The 20182-nt window shown below is 44.3% G+C and overlaps 1 protein-coding gene across 1 annotated transcript in view; it reads left to right on the top strand.

Annotated features, from left to right (window-relative positions):
- Window positions 1–1203: 1203 nt before the first annotated feature.
- The window catches only part of LOC126190905 (dickkopf-related protein 3-like), a 189972-nt gene continuing 170993 nt past the window's right edge, over window positions 1204–20182 (top strand). The window contains exon 1 of the mRNA XM_049931532.1: window positions 1204–1399. The gene's annotated coding sequence lies outside the window, so the exon portion shown is untranslated. The remainder of the gene's footprint in view (window positions 1400–20182) is intronic.

The raw sequence follows: 20182 nt of genomic DNA, 5'->3' as shown, positions 1-20182 counted from the left end.
GTTTCAAGCACCTTATTGCTTCCTACTGTTGAAGAGCAATTCGGGGATGGCGATTGCATCTTTCAACACGATCGAGCATCTGTTCATAATGCACGGCCTGTGGCGGAGTGGTTACACGACAATAACACCCCTGTAATGGATTGGCCTGCAGAAAGCCCTGACCTGAATCCTATAAAACACCTTTGGGATGTCTCGGAACGCCGACTTCGTGCCAGGCGTCACCGACCGACATCGATACCTGTCCTCAGTGCAGCACTCCATAAAGAATGGGCTGCCATTCCCAAGAAACCTTCCAACATCTGATTGAACGTATGCCTGCGAGAGTGGAAGCTGTCATCAAGGCTAAGTGTGAGCCAACATCATTTATTGAATTCCAGCACTACCGATGGAGGGCACCACGAACTTGTAAGTCATTTTCAGCCAGGTGTCCGGATACTTTTGACACCATAGTGTAGAAGAGAGAGTCGGAATTAGTAAATCTAAAATTAGGTAGCTAAAGATAATGGTTAAGCACTGGAATGAATTATCACTTAACTTTTGTTTTCTTTTTCAATACGAAGGCGAAATAATTCTGACATGTTTTTACAAATTTATGAATTCAGAGAGAGTTGACGCATACATCAAGTTCTGTGTGCAGTAATTCATTAAGAGATTTTCACTCGTCTATTTATGCCAGTTTCAGTCATTCCCTCGATGGACGTACTGTTTTCTTTTTCTTTATACTCAGTGCTTATGTCAATGTAAGAACAACCTTGCCTGTGCTGGTAGCCATTCTCACTTGTCTCAAAATACTTCACGCAGCGGTAAATGGCGAGAGCTGCCTTCAAACTGAGGTTAAGTTTGACAAACATGGTTTCTACGTCCATGCGCTTGTTTGACAACTCTGCGAAAACAAACAACTAGAATTGCCTCTACGATGGCAACTAGAGCAGGTCGTACGTTTCTATTCGTCACGGAAGATTACTTAGTTGCTCAATGTCAAGAGGTGAAACTAGGGACAAAGTGCTTTTGTACCTTTTTTTAGCGTGTTGTCTGTGGTGAGTCATATGGCGGCGTACGTGGGGACAAGTAATGTCAAGCAGTGGCGTCAGCGCTGGAGGTCACGCCGCGTGGGCCGCCCGCAGCCAGCCCGCTGGAACGCTGGAGCGCTGGAGCGCGTTCGCGCCGCCGCCGGCAGGTGGCCGCGCGCTGACGTCACAGGCACGCCTCGCCCAGTTCGCGCGCGGCGGTTTGTGTGCCAACAGTGCGGGCGGCGGAGATCTGCAGACGCGGCCACTGCGGTGTCCACACGGTAGCGAGCGGCCGGCGAGGAGAGAAAGTGCTGCGTCTTTCGGTACCGCGCCCTCGCTTGCAAACAGCTGACCAGGATCCTGTTCCAAGTTGACGCCAACATCTTCTGGTGAGTTCCACTTCTCCAGCTGAAGGAAACGCCTAATACAGTAGCAGAGTGACGGGTTTGACTGTACATCAGGAGCCTTTTGTATTTCAATATGATTTGGTTATTATCGTTGTAGTAGTAGTAATAGTAGTAGTTGTAGTTGTTTTTGTTGTTGTTGTTGTCGTTGTTGGCTGTTGTTGTTGTGGCTGTTGTTGTCGTTGTTGGCTGTTGTTGTGGCTGTTGTTGTCGTTGTTGGCTGTTGTTGTTGTGGCTGTTGTTGTTGTTATCGTCGTCGTCGTCGTCGGCTGTTGTTTTTTTGTTTTTGTCGATGTCGTCGTCGTCTTCGGTCAGAACACCGGTTTTATCAGCTCTCCACCCTAGGCCGTCCTGTGCAAGCGTCTCCCTCCCTGCATAATGACTGTAGCTTAGATCCATTTGACCCTGCTATAGCCAAGCCTCTGTCATCCTTTATAATTTTTGCCCCCCACACGTTCTTCGACCAACAAACTGACGATTCCTCGGTGCCTTAGGGTGTGTTTTACTAACAGATCTGTTCAGCACTATATCCTATTCCTGTTCCTTTGGTACACGGGACCGCCGTCTGTATCGCACTGCTTTTCCAAACGCTGAAGTAAACATATGATTTATCTTGTTTAATTCACTTAATCTAAGTGAAGTGCGTATTTAATGATTTTCAAACGCAGTATCTGCCTCTACTTAAATGCTACAAGCCACTCATAACACGGTGTAAAAAAAATCGCATACTAACAATTTTTTTTTTTTATTTCTCGTGTGGCGACAATAGCAAATATTAAGAAATACATACTGTTTACAATTACACCTTTAAGGATTTAGGCACAAAGCTAGTATGTTCAAATTATTGAAGTAAATAATTCAGTACTACTAAATGGAGGAAATTTAAACTATATATTTAATCATAGTTCAACATCTACTGAATGAAGCCTGTTGATAGCAGAAGTAACAGTATTAATAAGATTCACTGAATGGTCCTGCGTACTTTCTCATAGGGCAGTCTCTGACAATATGCTGAACGGCCCCACAATCGCAGGCTGGAGAATCTTGGAGTCCCAATTTGGGTATCATAGCTTCGCACCTTACGTGCCCAGTTTTTACCCTGTTCAGTTGCGTCCACTCACTTCTCTTCAGACCATATCCTGGTAGACTGGCAGAAGGAACTTTAACACCATGATGTTTTATTGTTGCAGCATTCCGTCTCTTGCACCACCCTTCTTTGAGGTCAAACTTTTTGTTCTTTCTTCCATTATGTCACAGTGGAGTGCGTGTTCAAGCGGTCTGGAGGAGGGTCATTTAAGACTGTATGAATCGGAAGATCTTGGGGGACGGTCAGGGCGATGCAGCTTCCTCCATTCTCGATCGGTTGCTTCGTGGCGTCGAAGTTCAGGCAGCGGAATGGTACTGATGATGTGTAGCCCTTAATAATTCTCCTTGATTCATTCAAATGGATGTCTATTTTCCTTTTACGAGCACTGTGTTACCATATTGGGGCACAGGATTTATGTATTAGGCATACTAACGTCAGAGCTGCAGTAGAATGGATTCTTCAGCAACCCAGGTTGCAGCAGCCAGTTTCTTCGTGATGTTATTTTGGTTCTTTAGCTTTTGGCTAGTGTTTTCCAGGTGCCTTTTCTACATTAAAGACCGATCGAGTGCGACATCTAGGTATTTAGGCTGGAAATTGTGTCTGATCCTCTGTTGACAGAAGTTCACGTTGCGCTGTTGGTTTGCGATTCTGTTTACGCGGAACGCGCAGACTTCTGTTAGGCTGCATTTGGTTGAGTCTCTATGCTTTGTAATATGTGTGTATACTGTATAAGCGTGTAGACAATATATTTTCTCCTTCCCCGAGTGTGCCGGTTTGAATGGCTATGACAAGTTCGTCGGCGTAGCAAAACTTTTTCCTAATAGTGTTTGGCGTATCACTGGTATACAGGCTGAAGAGCAAGGGTGCTAATGAGGATCCTTGAGCAGCCCATTTTTTTATGATAAGTAGCTTACTCTGTTTCTGTCCAACGCTAACCTTAAAGTAACGGTTGGGTAGAATATTTCCCACAAGTGTCGTCGTTTCTCACTTTGAACATGCTTTCTTAGCTTCCGAATTATTCCATCTAGCCACACAGTATCATATGCTGCTGACAGATCAACAAAGTCCACTGATGTCTTTAGTTTCTCCAGCCTCAGTGTAGGATGTCAGGGGCCAGAACCTGTTCACAGCAGCTGCGCTGGCTTCTGAACTCAGCCTGATATGTTGGAGTTATACTATTTATTATTCATTGAATTCTGTGAAGGCTAAGTCATTCTAGATATTTGAAGCACACGCTCAGCAGCACAGTTGGGCGGCAACTTGAGGGGTCGGCTACTGGCTTTCCAGACTTGAGAACTGCTAGTATATACATTGTAGTTTTCTGCTTTATGGGCTAGCCAACGTAAGTTGCTGTCAACCTCCTAAGTATACCGATCCCTGTTAACTTTCCTGAAATTCCATCTTGGGTTGGTGGTAGAGTTTATGATAGGTATATCAAACCCCGTATTGATTGTTGTGGGTGGCCCTGGCTTCTTGGGAAGCTTCTTAGGATTTTTCTAGTATGACTCAAAGGAAGTGTGTTTTCAACAGTGGAGAGAAAGCACAGGTCAGAATAGGCACCGGTATTCCATCTAACACAGCGAAAGGTTTGTCCATTATCATCACTGTTTTTATAACCCCAGGTTGTGTGGTGGCTCTTGAAATCACGGCTGAGGCGCAGAGGGTAAGACTCAAGTGGACTACTGCATATTCGGTGGTTTATAGACTGAAACAACAGTTAAACAACTCAGTTGCAGAGTGGTTACTTCGATGCGACTGATCGCTTGGCAACTCACTCCCTTAATATCAGGGACGCTATTACTTAGGTATATGATAGAGCTATGTACTGGTGATGGCAAGTATCCTATCGCTTCGTATTCTGCAACCTTACCCTTTGTTATATTATTTTTATTTAGATGAGATTCTTAGAGATCTATGATATCCGTGTTATGATCAATAGTCAGTTTGCTCAGGTACTCAAATCTGTCTTTTGAAAATCCTTCTACATTTATCTGTAAAATATAGATACTAGGTGCAAAATTCTTCGTCATCCTTGTTTGGTTCTGAGAAGAGCGTTTGTAGCAGTTCGGTTTCTTGTGCTGTTGTCTTGAACAACCATGAAAAATCTTTGATCTAGTATAGCTGCCGATGGTGTAGACTTTTCGCCGTCCTGGCCTTAGCAGTACGTTGACCAGTGAACACCATCTCTATGCTGTCTACACGTCGCACTCTGCATTTGCATGGTGACACAAGTAACGCATTGTAGAATGATAAACTGAACATGCCAGTTTACGAGTTGTGTGTGTGTGTGTGTGTGTGTGTGTGTGTGTGAGAGAGAGAGAGAGAGAGAGAGAGAGAGAGAGAGATTGATTCACTGCGGTCACAGTAGGGCGTAACTTAAATGATCCCATACCAAGTTACCTCAACGTATGCATGAAAGGTACGTTACTGCCAGAACTGACGGTGTTACGTCCACAAGGACAAATAAGGCAACTTATCGTTCTAAAGGAAGTATGGTTTTTTTTTTTTTATATACGTTTCATCGTGTAGATCAGAGGTAGTCAACCTTCTGTTTACTGACAACCCACTCTTGCATCTCTGTTAGAAGTAAAATTTTCCAAGCGTCCACTGGTTCCACAATAGTGGTAATCTATAAAGAAGTGAAGTAACCTCACTTTATAAAATATACAAAACAGAGTTACAACAAGTTAAAGCATATATTAACAATTACTTAGCAAGTACTTCATGTCAAATTTTTATGAAAACCTAACTGAAATGTTTTAAAACCCTTACCGCCTATAGCCCACCATGAAAAGCCGGAACGCCCACAAATGGGCAGTAGGAACCAGATTGACTATCATTTGTCTAGGTTGACCAGGCTGTGCGAGTAACGTCCCATTGTGGAATCGTGAACTTTCCAACCATATACCAGGAGGGCTTTATACTTGGAGCAGAGAGATTTCCTGCTGGGAATATTGTAGACGAGATTGCCAGTTCCTACAGGTGCCTTAAAATTAACAGAAACCTCACAAAAACCTTGATTAGAAAAGGGGGATGGTAATTATTTTGAATTTAATCCTCGGAAAACATGCCACAGTTAAAAAATGAAAGCATTGTGGATCGGAAAACATGCCATCGTTAAACAAATAAAAGCGTTATGGATGTGTAAGTGTGTTTGTAGAATAATTAGTTAGGGATGAGTCCGCCGTTTTGCAAGTACACAATTATTATTTTGCTTCAAGACCCAAACACGTTTCACCACAATTGTGGCATCTTCAGTGGGCGTTTTTCCATTATTTTTCTGGGATACATGCATAAAGATTATATTTATAACCTAACCTAAATATGATCTGTATGTACGTATTTCAGAAAATCAAAGAAAGAAGCCACTTGAGAATTCCACAGTTGTAGTGAAACATGTTTGGGTATCAAATCAAAATAATAATTGTGTGCTTGCAAGCGGACGTAGCCCTAAGTCTTTTATTATTTTCTGCAAGCACGAGAACTAAGCCCAAAAGTCCAGCATGATAGAAGTGTATACAGAATTAAATCGAGGACTTACTCGCTAAGTCAGTGACAAAAGCCTTATAATTTAATAACAATTCACTGTACGTTTTCCAACTGCACAAAATCCAGTGGATTTTCTGTTTTGGGTGTCTTTTTAAGATGTTAACTCGTCATCAGAACGCGTTGCAACACACGACCACGCCCAGGTAGTAGAATTAACCATCAAAACTTAAGGAAGCATACGCTGTGTTAACTTGGTACACAAACGGCTTACAGGTACGGCGCGACACGAACTGCTTACAGATGCGACGCGATGTTCAGTCGAGATAAGAATGCGGCTGAGATACTTGTTACGGTAAGAGGAAGGAGTTTGAGGAAGAGAAATGAAGACACCTGGCAGGAAATGATTTTGCTGCATGTGAGTAGAGCATTACCAAAAGCATCAGCCTGAAGATATCAAAGTGGTGTTGTTACGAAACACTTAACGTAGAGGAAACTACAGAATGTACTGAGATCACTGAATAGCAACATACTTTATATACAGTTTTGGTAGTTCTTTTTAGCTAAAGAAAATCGTGTAAATTGTCAGCATGTCGGCATATCTTTTACTGAGAAAGTGTACTATAATTTAAAGCTGACTCGTTCCACATAATATCGCGAGCCACAATTTTGATCAACAGAACATACAAATAACGACCTTTTGATTATGACTTCCACTCTTATCTGCCCTCCGATTAATATTTTTTGTTCATATGTCTCTACTGGTAGTTCCTGTTACGTATCTCTATTGTTCGCTGTACAATTCTAAGTGTTTTGAATTGTTTTCACAATACAAATCCACAGTTCATTGCCACTAGCGAAAACTGGCAGTACACATTGATTGTAAGGTCCACTTTTCACACAGATCGCTAACTTAGTTTTAGAAACTCTATTTACATTATCAAAAGCTCTTCAGACCAACTTTACTCTTCTGTTTAGCTGTCCATACAGCGTTATTTTAAGCTGACCTAAATGCAAACCTCAACTACTGCATAGTTTACCAAAAGCACTTCAGGCCAGCTTTGCTTTACTGTTTATTTCATTCCTTGTCCACGTACCCTTTATCTTAGACTTATGTAAATACAAAAGTCATCAGGTTTTTAAGTTATCAGTCTCTTAACTGGTTTGAAGTGGCACGCCACGAATTCCTCTCCTACGCCAAACTCTTCATCTCGGACAAGCACTTGCAACCTATGTCCTCAATTATTTGTTGTATATGTACAACTCCTTGTCTTCCTCCGCAGTTTTTACCCTCTGAATCTCCCTCTAGTACCGTGAACGTTATTCCCTTATGTCTTAACACATGTCCAATCATCACATCCCCTCTGCTTGCCAATATTTGCAGCAGACAACCTCCTAATTTCTTATCAGCCCACATAATTTTCAACACCCTTCTACACCATTGGTTCCCAACCTTCCGAGCGCTGAAATGGAATTTTCTGAGTGGCAAAAAGAAAAGGGTTCGATTGCATTTCACTCACGAAATTAAATTATTTTAAAAATGTTTTCGCAAGACTGTGATACTGATTACATAGGCTATCAATGACATTTTTTCCTCAAATAGGGACTGATGACCTCAGATGTTAAGCCCCATAGTGCTCAGAGCCATTTTCCTCAAATACTTGCATTGACGTGTGACACAATGTGGTGGCCACGCTTTTGAAACAACTGGATGAACATCATCTTCCCCAAATCCATCCATTCACTAGATACATAGTTCTTACTTTGTACCATGCACGTAAGAGAGTAAAGTTCATACACACTTTGTGGGAACTGCCTACCACTCCGAGAAGGCATTGTCGTCACACACACACACACACACACACACACACACACACACACACACACACACACAATATATATATTTCTGCGCGCGCGCCCGTGTGTGTGTGTGTGTGTGTGTGTGTGTGTGTGTGTGTGTGATGAAAAATGCCTTCTCAGAGTTGCAGGCTGTTCCCGCTATGGTCCAGAAATTGCTTCATTATTCACGTAGATAAATGACAGCACAACATAACAAACTATGTTCTGGATACTAAACTGCTGTAGGGCCTACACACCGTTGTTATTAGTAGGTGTAGTCGGGCACAAAAGACTGGCAGCTTGGAGTATTTCAGTTCCTGCCAGTCCAGCAGTCAAGTGCTTTACAGACCAGGCCTGAGTATACTACAAATTTAAATTTGGTTGAGGTGAAATCGGGCAGGAGGGTGTGGGTAAAGCAAGTTCCGCTATGAAGGAGAGTGGTGCAGGGGAAACACGTGTCATAACAAGTGCCTACTCTCAAAGTGGAAAGTTGGCTTTCTTTCCCGAGAAGTATTTGTAAGTAGCATTCGCTAAGCACTGAGAGTCGCTCCATCATTCTGTTAAAAAAGATTGTTAGCAAAGAACAATACCAATTGTCACTTTGACGCATTTGCTCGTCGTCTAATAATACACCTGGAAGAACTAAATGTTATTTATCTTTCGTAATTTTGAAAATAAAAATGTTCAAAGAATATTCTTTTTCATTCTAAAATTTAGTTAGGCGCAAATGTTGTTGACAGTGGGGGAGGGATAGAGGTACTAGCTCATATCTGATTGTACTCAGGGGTATTGAATGTGAAAAGTGAATTTTAAACGACATTCTACACCACATGTTCTTATAGTTGTCCAACAGATCATTCGCAATGGTAACATAGTTTCGGTCTTTTCTGTTACCCAAAAAGCTCTTTACAATTGTCTTAAAAGAAGACCAAGCAGCTAATTGGATATCTGTGATTTTGGTATCAAGGGTTGGATATTTCAGCAATTTTCTTATTTGTGGTCCAACAAATATACCCTCTCTCAGCTTCGCCTCAATTCATTTGGCGAACTTTTCTTTTAAGTGATTGAAGCTCTCACCTTCTTTATGCAGGGCATTTACAAAGTTCTTGATAAGGCCCAACTTGATATCAAGGGGAGGCAAAATGATGTTATCGGGCTCAATCAGTGGGGTATTGTTCACATTTACGTTTCCAGGAACATTTTCTTCCTTGTAGGCCATTCCTTGATTGTATAGTGGTTCTTGGTGTCACGGCTGTCCCAAAGGTACAAAAGGCAGCGGTATTTCGTGAATCCAGCCTGTAAACCTGTAAGTAGTGCAACAACTTTTAAATCACAGCATACCTCCCATTCATGATACTTATATTTGATTGCCTCTAGCAGTAAAGCCATGGTTTCATAAGTTTCTTTCATGTCTACTGAGTAAGCCAAAGGTACCAAAGGCAATGCATTGCATTTATACAATAGTACTGCTTCCAAGCTTGTTTTACTGGAGTCAGTAAATAGTCGCCACTACTGTGGATTATGTTGTACACATAGCTGCATCATCACACCATTGACATATCTACATACACACATTCAACTCTGCATATCGAAATATTGAGCGAAGGAAGCACCTCTTGAGCTGCAACAAGAAATTTTCGCACCTGGAGCCAGAAGGTTCCGTTGCTGCAGTCTCGACCCCAAGAGTTCAGCTTGCTGCTTCGAAAAATTTAGATCGCGAACGAAATCGTCAATTCCTTTTGCTTACAGAGCGGAGGCGAAGTGTCCTGATATTGAGGGCAGTGCACTTCTACATGTTCAATACTTTCTGATTCACTTGACATGGTGTCTGGTTCCGTGGTTTTCAAGTTACAGACACGAGCAGGCAACTCCTCGTCATGGGGCACAGGCAGATGCACTGAAGATACATTTGGATACTTTATTTTATGTCTAGTTTTGCTTCAATGTCCCGAAATATTTGTAAGACAGAAGTAAGTCTGAATGATGGTCTTTAGACTCGCACCACACCATCAGAACAGCGAATGGCATGGCTCGGCCTTTTTTTCTTTCAACCACTCGGTTTAGGTTGTAGTAAAAGGTACGCAGGCAATATGAGGTGCAAAACTTTTATCTTGATCACCAACAGGACAATCAAAATACAATTTATATGCCTTCTTAACCAAATCAGTGATTGGTTTTCTTTGGGTTTTTGGAGTGAATTTCCGACATTCATAACAAAAGTTGTTGGGGTGGTTTAAACAGCAACGAGATTTACTAGTTACCATTTTTCTTAGTGTAAGTTTTAAACACAGAAAGATTGCACTATCTTTCACAGGAAACACTCACTGAGGATCTCTTTCACGCCACTAGATTACCACATCAACCATTTACTGAAGATTGGTAGAACTTCTAGCTCTCCTACGCAAATCAAAAACAGACAGTTAAACATCAAAACAGAACTACAAAAAGGGAAATACTGAATACTAAAAATGAAAAACTTCAAAAACTCAAAAATGGTACGTGCTAGAATATTTTGGAAGGTATATTTGAATTCTACACACCAAAATACACATTAGTTGATGTACCACATAACAGATGCAAAATGGCTGTTGACTAGTGTTATCTGTCTTTCCCTATAGATTACTCCTATTTTTCTCAGAATTTCAACCTCTTGCAACATTTCACACAGTCAAATGATTTTTCGAGGTCGAAAAATGCCATGAACGTGTCTAATTTCTCTTAATTCTTGCTTCCATTTTCAATCGCAACATCAGAGTTGCTTCTCTGGTGCCCTTACCTTTTCAAAACCCAAACTGATCACCTAACAGATCCAGTTTTTTCCCTGTCTTCTGCTTCTACAGTATTGTATTATCAAATTTTTAGCTGGTGTGATGAATGGCAGCCAGGTATGATTAATGGCAGCCAGTTCCAAACGTAGAAAAATGTGAGTTAATGCAGATGAGCAGGAAAAACAATCCCATAATGTTCGAATACTAGACTAGCAGTGTGCTGCTTGACACAGTCACGTCGATTAAATATCTGGGCTTAACTCTGCAAAGCGATATGAAATGGAACGAGCACGTAAGGGTTACAGGCGAATAGTCGCCTTCGGTTTATTGGGAGAATTTTAGGAAAATGTGGTTCATTCGTAAACGAGACCGCATAGTGTGTACTGGTGCGACCCATTCTCGAGTACTGCTCGGATATTTGGGATCCCCCAACCAGGCCGCAGTGAAGGAAGACGTTGAAGCATTTCGGATGTGGACTGCTAGACTGGTTACCGATAGGTTCGGACAACACGCAAGTACACTCCTGGAAATTGAAATAAGAACACCGTCAATTCATTGTCCCAGGAAGGGGAAACTTTATTGACACATTCCTGGGGTCAGATACATCACATGATCACACTGACAGAACCACAGGCACATAGACACAGGCAACAGAGCATGCACAATGTCGGCACTAGTACAGTGTATATCCACCTTTCGCAGCAATGCAGGCTGCTATTCTCCCATGGAGACGATCGTAGAGATGCTGGATGTAGTCCTGTGGAACGGCTTGCCATGTCATTTCCACCTGGCGCCTCAGCTGGACCAGCGTTCGTGCTGGACGTGCAGACCGCGTGAGACGACGCTTCAGCCAGTCCCAAACATGCTCAATGGGGGACAGATCCGGAGATCTTGCTGGCCAGGGTAGTTGACTTACACCTTCTAGAGCACGTTGGGTGGCACGGGATACATGCGGACGTGCATTGTCCTGTTGGAACAGCAAGTTCCCTTGCCGGTCTAGGAATGGTAGAACGATGGGTTCGATGACGGTTTGGATGTACAGTGCGCTATTCAGTGTCCCCTCGACGATCACCAGTGGTGTACGGCCAGTGTAGGAGATCGCTCCCCACACCATGATGCCGGGTGTTGGCCCTGTGTGCCTCGGTCGTATGCAGTCCTGATTGTGGCGCTCACCTGCACGGCGCCAAACACGCATACGACCATCATTGGCACCAAGGCAGAAGCGACTCTCATCGCTGAAGACGACACGTATCTCCATTCACGCCTGTCGCGACACCACTGGAGGCGGGCTGCACGATGTTGGGGCGTGAGTGGAAGACGGCCTAACGGTGTGCAGGACCGTAGCCCAGCTTCATGGAGACGGTTGCGAATGGTCCTCGCCAATACCCCAGGAGCAACAGTGTCCCTAATTTGCTGGGAAGTGGCGGTGTGGTCCCCTACGGCACTGCGTAGGATCCTACGGTCTTGGCGTGCATCCGTGCGTCGCTGCGGTCCGGTCCCCCGCCGACCACTGGCGACAACATCGATGTACTGTGGAGACCTCACGCCCCACGTGTTGAGCAATTCGGCGGTACGTCCACCCGGCCTCCCACATGCCCACTATACGCCCTCGCTCAAAGTCCGTCAACTGCACATACGGTTCACGTCCACGTTGTCGCGGCATGCTACCAGTGTTAAAGACTGCGATGGAGCTCCGTATGCCACGGCAAACTGGCTGACACTGACGGCGGCGGTGCACAAATGCTGCGCAGCTAGCGCCATTCGACGGCCAACACCGCGGTTCCTGGTGTGTCCGCTGTGCCGTACGTGTGATCATTGCTTGTAGAGCCCTCTCGCAGTGTCCGGAGGAAGTATGGTGGGTCTGACACACCGGTGTCAATGTGTTCTTTTTTCCATTTCCAGGAGTGTATTACAGAGATGTTTCGGGAACCCAAACGGGAATCCCTGCCGGGAAGGCGACGCGCTTTGCGAGGAGCACCATGAGAGGATTTAGAGAACCGGCATTTGAAGCTGAGTGCACAACGAGTCTACTGCCGACACTGTACCGGGTGATCGAAAAGTCAGTATAAATTTGAAAACTGAATAAATCACGGAATAATGTAAATAGAGAGGTACGAATTGACACCCGTGCTTGGACTGACATGGGGTTTTATTAGAACCAAAAAAATACAAAAGTACAAAATATGTGCGACAGATGGTGCTTCATCTGATCAGAATAGGAATAATTAGCATAACGAAGTAAGAGAAAGCAAAAATGATGTTCTTTACAGGAAATGCTCAGTATGTCCACCATCATTCCTCAACACTAGCTGTAGTCGAGGAATAATGTTGTGAACAGCATTGTAAAACATGTCCGGAGTTATAGTGAGGCATTGGCGTCGGATGTTGTCTTTCAGCATCCCTGGATATGTCGGTCGATCACGATACACTTGCGACTTGGGGACCTGGGAGGCCAAGCATGACGCCAAGTGGCGTCTGAGCACACGATCACCACCAAACGACGCGCGCAAGAGATCTTTCAGGCGTCCAGCAATTTGGGGTGCAGCGCCATCCTGCATAAGCATCGTACGTTCCAGCGGGTGTTTATCAGCCAGGCTGGGGATGATGCGATTCTGTAACATATCGGCGTACCTCTCACCCGTCACGGTAGCAGTTACAAAACCAGAATCACGCATTTCGCCGAAGAAAAAACGCCCGATAACGGTAGCTGTGGTAAATCCAACCCATACTGTGACTTTCTCGTCGTGCAATGGAGTTTCCACGACAGTTCTAGGATTTTCGGTAGCCCAAATTCTGCAGTTGTGGGCGTTGACAGACCCTCGGAGCGTGAAATGAGCTTCGTCGATCCACAACACGTTACTCAAACAATCGTCATCTTCTGCCAACTTTTGAAACACCCACACCGCAAATGCCATCCGCTTCACTAAATCGCCAGGTAACAGTTCATGATGCCGATGGATTTTGTACGGATAGCATCGGAGGGTGCGCCTCAGTGCCAACCAAACAGTAGCGTATGGAATGCCGGTGCGACATGCGACTGCACGGGCACTGACTTCCCCGTGCATAGAGGAACCCGCTACAGTTTCCATATCTACATCTACATCCATACTCCGCAAGCCACCTGACGGTGTGTGGCGGAGGGTACCCTGAGTACCTCTATCGGTTCTCCCTTCTATTCCAGTCTCGTATTGTTCGTGGAAAGAAGGATTGTCGGTATGCTTCTGTGTGGGCTCTAATCTCTCTGATTTTATCCTCATGGTCTCTTCGCGAGATATACGTAGGAGGGAGCAATATACTGCTTGACTCCCCGGTGAAGCTATGTTCTCGAAACTTCAACAAAAGCCCGTACCGAGCTACTGAGCGTCTCTCCTGCAGAGTCTTCCACTGGAGTTTATCTATCATCTCCGTAACGCTTTCGCGATTACTAAATGATCCTGTAACGAAGCGCGCTGCTCTCCGTTGGATCTTCTCTATGTCTTGTATCAACCCTTTCTGGTACGGATCCCACACTGCTGAGCAGTATTCAAGCAGTGGGCGAACAAGCGTACTGTAACCTACTTCCTTTGTTTTCGGATTGCATTTCCTTAGGATTCTTCCAATGAATCTCAGTCTGGCATCTGCTTTACCGACAATCAACTTTATATGATCGTTCCATTTTAAATCACTCCTAATGCGTACTCCCAGACAATTTATGGAATTAACAGCTACCAGTTGCTGACCTGCTATTTTGTAGCTAAACGATAAGGGATCTATCTTTCTATGTATTCGCAGCACATTACACTTTTCTACATTGAGATTGAATTGCCATTCCCTGCACCATGCGTCAATTCGCTGCAGATCCTCCTGCATTTCAGTACAATTTTCCATTGTTACAACCTCTCGATACACCACAGCGTCACCTGCAAAAAGCCTCAGTGAACTTCCGATGTCATCCACAAGGTCATTTATGTTTATTGTGAATAGCAACGGTCCTATGACACTCCCCTGCGGCACACCTGAAATCACTCTTACTTCGGAAGACTTCTCTCCATTGAGAATGACATGCTGCGTTCTGTTATCTAGGAACTCATCAATCCAATCACACAATTGGTCTGATAGTCCATATGCTCTTACTTTGTTCATCAAACGACTGTGGGGAACTGTATCGAACGCCTTGCGGAAGTCCAGAAACAAGGCATCTACCTGTGAACCCATGTCTATGGCCCTCTGAGTCTCGTGGACGAATAGCGCGAGCCGGGTTTCACGCGACCGTCTTTTTCGAAACCCATGCTGATTCCTACAGAGTAGATTTCTAGTCTCCAGAAAGTCATTATACTCGAACATAATATGTGTTCCAAAATTCTACAACTGATCGACGTTAGAGATATAGGTCTATAGTTCTGCACATCCGTTCGACGTCCCTTCTTGAAAACGGGGATGACCTGTGCCCTTTTCCATTCCTTTGGAACGCTACGCTCTTCTAGAGACCTACGGTACACCGCTGCAAGAAGGGGGGCAAGTTCCTTCGCGTACTCTGTGTAAAATCGAACTGGTATCCCATGAGGTCCAGCGGCCTTTCCTCTTTTGAGCAATTTTAATTGTTTCTCTATCCCTCTGTCGTCTATTTCGATATCTACCATTTTGTCATCTGTGCGATAATCTAGAGAAGGAACTACAGTGCAGTCTTCCTCTGTGAAACAGTTTTGGAAAAAGACATTTAGTATTTCGGCCTTTAGTCTGTCATCCTCTGTTTCAGTACCATTTTGGTCACAGAGTGTCTGGACATTTTGTTTTGATCCACCTACCGCTTTGACATACGACCAAAATTTCTTAGGATTTTCTGCCAAGTCAGTACATAGAACTTTACTTTCGAATTCATTGAATGCCTCTCGTATAGCCCTCCTCACACTACATTTCGCTTCGCGGAATTTTTGTTTGTCTGCAAGGCTTTGGCTATGTTTATGTTTGCTGTGAAGTTCCCTTTGCTTCGGCAGCAGTTTTCTAACTCGGTTGTTGTACCACGGTGGCTCTTTTCCATCTCTCACGATCTTGCTTGGCACATACTCGTCTAACGCATGTTGTACGATGGTTTTGAACTTTGTCCACTGATCCTCAACACTATCTGTACTTGAGACAAAACTTTTGTGTTGAGCCGTTAGGTACTCTGTAATTTCTTCCTGAACTGTCTCAGCAGCATAACGCCTTGTGCTCAGTCGGCCACTACGGGGTCTATCGTCTAAACAACCTGTGGCTTCGAACTTCGAAATCATTCTCGCCACAGCTGCATTTGTCAACGGACCTTCACCCGTTCGAATCCCCTTCCTATGGCGATAGGATCGTAACGCTGAACTAGCACATTCCCCATTCTGATAATACAGCTTCACTATAAGCGCCTTTTCAGGTAACGTCAACATGCTGCGACTGCTGGCGCATCTGATTCTCTCTCTCATTACAGCTCCTTTTATACCCGATTGTCATGCGCAGTCACTGACGTTTTGCTGTCCAGCGCCATCTGTCGGACATTTTCTGAACTTTTTTTTATTCTAATAAAACCCCATGTCATTCCAAGCATGTGTGTCAATGTTTACCTCTCTATCTACATTATTCCGTGGTTTATTAAGTTTTCAAATTTATACTGACTTTTTGATCGACCGGTACATTTCGCGTAGAGACCGCGTGATAAGATTTGAGAGATTAGGGCTCGTACGGATGCATGTAGATAGTGGTTTTTTCCTCGCTTTGTTTGTGAGTGGAACAGGAAGGGATGTGATTAGTAGTGGTTCAGGGAACCCTCTGCCAGACACCATACGGCGGCTTTCGGAGCGTCTTACTTCATTTTCATCGATTCTTTCAAAAGTGCTGTATGAGGCCAAATATATGCCTACACTTTTAATCGCCTACTAAATTTAAAACGCGGAGATCACAACCACTGGACCCTAGCTATCTTGTGAAATAATTAGAGACTACATGACAACCCGCTCATTAAGAAAAGTATCTACGTCTGTAATCTGCAATCAGTCTTGGGGTGTGCGGCGGAGGGTACTTTGTGTACCACTGACACTTCTGCCGTTTTCCGTGTCAGTCGTTGATGGTTCACAGGAACAAGGATTGTTGGTAAGACTCACTAATTTTATACGTTAATGGACTTTTCGCGAGATATACATAGGAAGAAGAACTATTTTGGTTGGATCTTCTAGGCGCGTACGCTCTGCGCCGGTTCGAGAACATTTTTTCGCACAAGGAACTAATCGTTTGGCGCCCCCCCCCCCACGCCTTCCACCCACACATGTCTCTCGTACACTTCCAGCGCTGTCAGTTTCTGCTACAAAGTATGAGACGTGCTGGATACAGATCTAGCACTTGGCTGGCCCTGGAGCCCCTGTCAACGAAGCGCCCAAGTGACCGCTTCTAACTGCGACACGTCCTGAACAGAAAACTTAAAACTCTCAGCTTGGCGTCCCCAAGCGGCGACTTGTGCCGCTTGTGTCTTAAACCAATCCTGCGTACTAGTCGACCACAATGTTACTGAATCTCTGAGTGATGACATTTTCGTCGGCTTACCGCGAGTTTTTATCGTGATTGTTTGGGGGAACAGACCAAACAGCGAGGTCATCGGTCTCATTGGATTAGGGAAGGAAGTCGGCCGTGCCCTTTCAAAGGAACCATCCCAGCATTTGCCTGGTGCGATTTAGGGAAATCACGGAAAACCTAAATCAGGATGGCTGGACGCGGGATTGAACCGTCGTCCTCCCGAATGCGAGTCCAGTGTGCTACCACTGCGCCACCTCGCTCGGTTAGTTTTTATCGTGATACTTCACGAAGATGCGCTGAACCATTTGATAGTATAAGTACAGATGTCTTGAAACCATTCACAGTGCCATACCATCATCCGTAGTGCCAACAGTGAAGTACGAAAGAGGTGGTATTATGGTATGAGAGTGTTTTTCGTGGTTCAAGTGGTCTTCTTATTGCGATTACGAACACGGTAAACGCGTAGGGTATGAACATATTTACAGCATCGTCGGCGCTGATCGCCCGTAAGCTCGAAACACACACACACACACACACACACACACACACACACACACACACACACGCTTTTACTGCGCACAGTAAAGGGAGAGTTCGGAGATGATGGTAATATCAGGATGACAATGCACTCTGTTACAAAGTAACAATTGCGAATGAATGAAATGTAGAGAATAATATTCCTGAAATAGACTGGCCCGCTCACAGTCCCGACCTGAACCCAGCGGAACATCTCTGCAATTCGAAAGTAAAGTTCTGTGTACTGACTTGGCAGAAAATCCTAAGAAATTTTGGTCTTATGTCAAAACGGTAGGTGGATCAAAACAAAATGTCCAGACACTCTGTGACCAAAATGGTACTGAAACAGAGGATGACAGACTAAAGGCCGAAATACTAAATGTCTTTTTCCAAAGTTGTTTCACAGAGGAAGACTGCACTGTAGTTTCTTCTCTAGATTGTCGCACAGATGACAAAATGGTAGATATCGAAATAGACGACAGAGGGATAGAGAAACAATTAAAATCGCTCAAAAGAGGAAAGGCCTCTGGACCTGATGGGATACCAGTTCAATTTTACACAGAGTACGCGAAGGAACTTGCCCCCCTTCTTGCAGCGGTGTACCGTAGGTCTCTAGAAGAGCGTAGCGTTCCAAAGGATTGGAAAAGGGCACAGGTCATCCCCGTTTTCAAGAAGGGACGTCGAACAGATGTGCAGAACTATAGACCTATATCTCTAACGTCGATCAGTTGTAGAATTTTGGAACACGTATTGTGTTCGAGTATAATGACTTTTCTGGAGACTAGAAATCTACTCTGTAGGAATCAGCATGGGTTTCGAAAAAGACGGTCATGTGAAACCCAGCTCGCGCTATTCGTCCACGAGACTCAGAGGGCCATAGACACGGGTTCACAGGTAGATGCCGTGTTTCTTGACTTCCGCAAGGCGTTCGATACAGTTCCCCACAGTTGTTTAATGAACAAAGTAAGAGCATATGGACTATCAGACCAATTGTGTGATTGGATTGAGGAGATCCTAGATAACAGGACGCAGCATGTTATTCTCAATGGAGAGAAGTCTTCCGAAGTAAGAGTAATTTCAGGTGTGCCGCAGGAGAGTGTCATAGGACCGTTGCTATTCACAATATACATAAATGACCTGGTGGATGACATCGGAAGTTCACTGAGGCTTTTTGCAGATGATGCTGTGGTGTATCGAGAGGTTGTAACAATGGAAAATTGTACTGAAATGCAGGAGGATCTGCAGCGAATTGACGCATGGTGCAGGGAATGGCAACTGAATCTCAATGTAGACAAGTGTAATGTGCTGCGAATACACAGAAAGATAGATCCTTTATCATTTAGCTACAAAATAGCAGGTCAGCAACTGGAAGCAGTTAATACCATAAATTATCTGGGAGTACGCATTAGGAGTGATTCAAAATGGAATGATCATATAATGTTGATTGTCGGTAAAGCAGATGCCAGACTGAGATTCATTGGAAGAATCCTAAGGAAATGCAATCCGAAAACAAAAGAAGTAGGTTACAGTACGCTTGTTCGCCCACTGCTTGAATACTGCTCAGCAGTGTGGGATCCGTACCAGATAGGGTTGATACAAGACATAGAGAAGATCCAACGGAGAGCAGCGCGCTTCGTTAGAGGATCATTTAGTAATCGCGAAAGCGTTACGGAGATGATAGATAAACTCCAGTGGAAGACTCTGCAGGAGAGACGCTCAGTAGCTCGGTACGGGCTTTTGTCAAAGTTTCGAGAACATACCTTCACCGAAGAGTCAAGCAGTATATTGCTCCCTCCTACGTATATCTCGCGAAGAGACCATGAGGATAAAATCAGAGAGATTAGAGCCCACATAGAGGCATACCGACAATCCTTCTTTCCACGAACAATACGAGACTGGAATAGAAGGGAGAACCGATAGAGGTACTCAGGGTACCCTCCGCCACACACCGTCAGGTGGCTTGCGGAGTATGGATGTAGATAGATATAGGTAGATAGATAAGTAGGAACCTCAACTTCACTCGAGATCCCAGCGTCCTACATTCCTGCGTTCTCTAGTTTTGGCTCTTGAGGAAGAGTGGACTACTATACCTCCACAGACATTTAGACATCTCATTGAATGTGTCCCCAGCAGAGTTCGAGCTGTCAAGAAGGCAAACAGTGGACACATTCCGTATTAATTGGTGCTAAATTAGCTGACGAAGCATTTCCTGGACCACCGCGGGAGCAATGAAAGCCGCGTCCTCGGAAAAGAAGGCTCACCGTTGTCAGTACGTGTTGATGACCGGAACGACGCACACAGCATCTTATGGGATCACATGAGAAAGCATTACTCACGCCCTCAAAATAACACACTAGTCTCTTTTGGAGATCTGTAGATACTGTAGAACTGATACCCGAGGGTCATTTGACCCTCCACCCCTGACTTAAGTAACTGCAGTGAATTGGTGCGTGTGTGAGTCAGTTTGCTGTATGTAATCGGCACAAGAAGATGGATCGATGTGGAGACGTAACAAAATGGAAAAATTGAAATATATTTGGACGGGTCCATGACAAAACTGTT

Source organism: Schistocerca cancellata, chromosome 6 (genome assembly GCF_023864275.1).
Source record: "Schistocerca cancellata isolate TAMUIC-IGC-003103 chromosome 6, iqSchCanc2.1, whole genome shotgun sequence".
In the NCBI taxonomy this organism is placed as follows: Eukaryota; Metazoa; Arthropoda; class Insecta; order Orthoptera; family Acrididae; genus Schistocerca; species Schistocerca cancellata.
Note: the sequence above shows the minus strand (reverse complement) of the source record. Positions and strands in the feature narration are given on the sequence as shown.